The 4224-nt window shown below is 39.6% G+C and overlaps 1 pseudogene across 1 annotated transcript; it reads left to right on the top strand.

Moving 5' to 3' along the window:
- Positions 1 to 335: 335 nt before the first annotated feature.
- Positions 336 to 1184, top strand: LOC308501908 (heterogeneous nuclear ribonucleoprotein C-like; annotated as a pseudogene). Its single transcript has 2 exons — positions 336 to 623; positions 702 to 1184. The product of its transcript is annotated as a heterogeneous nuclear ribonucleoprotein C-like (transcript).
- Positions 1185 to 4224: the final 3040 nt, after the last annotated feature.

The raw sequence follows: 4224 nt of genomic DNA, 5'->3' as shown, positions 1-4224 counted from the left end.
ATCACCAACAGTTTTTATTTTGATTCTTTCAATGGACTTTTAAAAGAAAAAGGTTCCAAGCACATTTAAAAGTGTATTATTATTATTATTGTATGGGTGTCAGTTTCCTGGTTTTGATATTGAACTTGGGTTGTATACTTCTAATTTTGTGAAGAAAGGAAGGCTGAGCAGTTGCGGCTGCATTGTGGACCTCCAGGAGCAGGCTGCTTCTCCACATAGAACCCGGGAGGAGATTCAGAATCTAATCTCTTCTCCCTGTCCACTCCAGTGAGATTTTTTTTTTTAATCTTCAGCCACATTTTTTGGCTTCGTGAAGAACATTATCATCAAAGACAATGGCTCGCAATGTTACCAACAAGACAGATCCTCGCTCCATGAACACCTGTGAATACACTGGGAATCTCAATACTTTTGTGGTCAAGAAATCTGATGTGGAGGCAAACTTCTCAAAATATGGCAAAACTGAGTTGCTCTGTTTATAAGAGCTTTGCCTTCATTTAATACATTAATGAGAGAAATGCCTGGGCTGCTGTGGCAGGAGAGGATGGCAGAATGATTGCTGCAGAGCCAAAAGTGAATCGAGGAAAAGTACATGTGAAACGATCTGCAGCAGAGATGTACTGGTCATTACCTTCTCCATCCCCTCTACTCAGCTCCTCTTTTGACTTGGACTATGACTTTCAATGGGATTATTATGACAGGACGTTCAGTTACCCAACACGTGTTCCTCCTCCTCCCCCTACTTCTCTGGCTGTAGTGCCCTCTAAACACCAGTATGTATCAGGAAACACCTCATGAAGGGGCAAAAGTGGCTTCAGTTCTAACAGTGGACAGTAAGGATCTTCGTCCAAGTCTGGAAAGTTGAAAGGAGATGACCTTCAGATCATTAAGAAGGAATTGATCCAGATAAAAAATTTAAAAAGTGGATCCTCTACTGGAAATCCTGGGAAATAAAAAATTGAAAAGAAACAGAGCAAACAAGGAGTACAAATGAAGAATGATTAAGTCAGAAGAGGAGCAGAGCAGCAGCTCTCTGAAGAAACATAAGACCATCGTGAAGATGGAGTCTGAGGAGGGTGCAGCTGCCTCTGCTGAGGAGGGGGACCTACTGCGTGATGATGATGATGAAGATGGGGGATGACCAGCTGGAGCTGACCAAGGATGACAAAAAAAAAGGCTGGTGAAGGAGAGACAGCGTCACTTGTAAGGATGACCCTCAAGTACATAGTGGGGTTTAGGAATCTTGTCCCATTATTTCTTCACCTGAGTGCTTGTCTAAGATCAAAATTTTCACCAGATGCTCTCCGCTATTACCTTCAGCACGTGCTCACTGTTCTCCCTGTTCTTGTCCTTCCTGTGTTCATTCATTCATCTTGCCCTGCACCTCGTCCCATCTTCACTTCCTTTGATGCTCCTAGTAGCTATGCCAAGTCTTACCCTGTAATTTTTGCTTTTAATTTTGATACCTCTTTAGGACTTAATAAAAAGGATGAATGGTTTTTATCAACTGTCTCCAAAATAATCTCTTGTTATGCAGGGAGTACAGTTGTTTCCATTCGTACATGAGTTCAGTAGTTAGTTGCTTCCCTAACTACAATGGCATACTCATTAGTTGACTAGCACCTGAGAGCAACTTTGAGTTAGAGGTATGTATGTTATACCCCATATAGGAATGTTGTGTGGGGCTGTTCAATGCAGTGTAACAGCATTTTTGTAAATGAGAGTTAGCATGTCAAATGCTCCTCTAGGAAAATAATTAGTGTAATAATCTTAAAATTTGTATTCTAAAGTTGATACTATGGATTATTTTTGTGAACAGCCTGATATTTGGGACATTTTTTTCTCAAAATAAACATGTCCTTATTAAACTAGGAATTTGAAGGGGGAAAAAAGAAGTAACATACAGTTGAGGGAAGGAAGTTGGATGAAGGGTACTTATGACTCTCTGTACTATTTTTACAATTTCTTATGAGTTTATAATTATTTCAGAATAAAAAGTCAGTGTCCACCTGATGAATTAATTAATCTAGTCAATAATCTCCAATAGCTGCTAACATCACAGAAAGAGAGACAACTAGATATGCTGCACCTCCTGATGGAAGCACGTAACACCATCCACGAAGGAGTCTCCCCAAGGCAAACGTGAGTGTGATCAAACCTCCATCCAACAACCAATTTATAGGAAATACAGAGAACAGAGGAATGTGTGAAGAGACTTTACAGGGGTACAATCAGCAAGATCCAGACTATGGAAATTCTACAGAACAAATTATTTTATTCCTTAAACAAATAAATTGTAAAGAAAGACACAGAGACAGAGGGAGAGAGACAGAGGCAGAGGAATATAGGGGAATCTGTAGATAAAAAGCGGCTTACATAATCACAGTGCATGGACCATATTTAGATCCTGGTTCAAACTATAAGACAAAAAATCCTACAGCATTTAAAAGATAATTGAACATTTTAACACTCATTGGACATGTTATGATATTGAAGAATTGTTAACTTTAAAATAAATGAAGTCTAAATTATATATGTGCACATACATGTGATATATACATACATATATACATGTATATATGTATGTATATATCACATGTATATACAGTACTTTTCCTAAAGTATATTAATGGCATGTTCCTAAATGTTTACATTGTTTTTGTATGGAGGGTGCAGTCCCTCCATACATTGTCAGAATTAGTCATAATTAGACACAGTAATGAACCAAAGCACTGGCCTGCAGGGAGTACCTGGTCACTCTGAGGAAAAGAAAAAAGAAAGGTTGAGAATTAGATACTGGTTTAAATTTGTCCTCCTTTTCAAGTGAGATTCCACAGCCCTTCGATTGAAATATTAAACACTGTTTGGCAAAACTAAATACTAGATCGGTTTCTTTCATCAGCCTGGGTGGTTCCAGATACAGGAGTGAAGAGTGCCTGACTAGAAAACACTTTGCTCCCTTTGCCTGGATAGGGTTGAGGAGAAACTTCAATTACTGCTCTTGTTCTTAAGTATTTATTATCTGGACAAACTGCCACTTCCACCTAAGTCTCCTGCAGTTCTTCTTGGCAAACAGGTGAGTGTTTTTAGGGAAGCACTGACTAACTTTTGAAATTTTAAAGTCTCAATATTTTAAGTGTGCTTTCACCGTTGCCGAGGAATTTTTCAGCAAAACCTCATTGACATCTACCTCACTGACATCTACCTCTTTCAGAAATATTTGTCTTTATTGTATTCCATGTCCTTTGGAATTTGAGAGTAGAGTTCAAAGTTTAGTAAACCTAGTGTTCAGGAAATAGCTGAGATTTTATAAACACACCAAATCTTCCCAAGTGTAGATTAAATGAGGGTGATTGCCACAATCCTTCCATTGAAGGGGCTGCTCATCTGTAATAAAGAACTGAAGATCCCTTGGGAGGACAGCAAGAGAGAGAAAAGGAAGTGAATACTATGACTCAGGAAGAGCTATATAGACATATATAGAATTCATGGGTTTGCATATAAATCCAGATATCAGCCTCTGCCTGCCACCCACCTACCCATTCTAAGGAGACCTCCTTTCAGTATACAGTAGTACCTCAGTTTTCTAACATCTCCATTGATGAACAGTTTGGTTTATGAACACCGTACACCCATAAGTAAATGCTTTGGTTTTCGAACACGACTCAGAAGTCGAACATGTCACACGGCTTCCACTGAGTGCAAGATCCTGAGGTCCTGAGGCCTACCTGTCAGCTGTTTTTGAACATTTCAGAACTCGTGGATTATGTTTGAAAACCGAGATACCACTGTATCTTTCCTTCCATCAGCTCCTGCCTGGCATTTAAGCTGCAGCTGCTTCTCTGCACCAGGAGAAACTGTCATTCACTGCCATCACAGCCTGGAACCCGTGGACCATGACCCCTCCTGCTGCCTCGACATCACTAGGTTGGTGAATGGGGCAGCCACATTTCCCTTTGCTGCCCATCCCTTTCTTCCCTTTCATCATCCCTAAACCTAGCTCAGTGAGACTATCAGATTTTACTGAAATTATTGTTTGCAACAATGCAAACAATTGGCAATTAAATATTAAATATCCTGTTCTGAAAGACCTTTAGCCACTCCACTTAAATTCATTCATACAAGAAATATGTACTGATCATCTACAATATGGCAGATACTGTTATTCACTGCCAGCCACAGCTAAGCTTGGGGATTATATTGGTCAGGGTTCAACTGCAGATA

This window comes from Rhinolophus hipposideros (assembly GCF_964194185.1).
Source record: "Rhinolophus hipposideros genome assembly, chromosome: 9".
Lineage (NCBI taxonomy): Eukaryota > Metazoa > Chordata > Mammalia > Chiroptera > Rhinolophidae > Rhinolophus > Rhinolophus hipposideros.
This window is presented reverse-complemented; position numbering and strand designations above follow the sequence as displayed.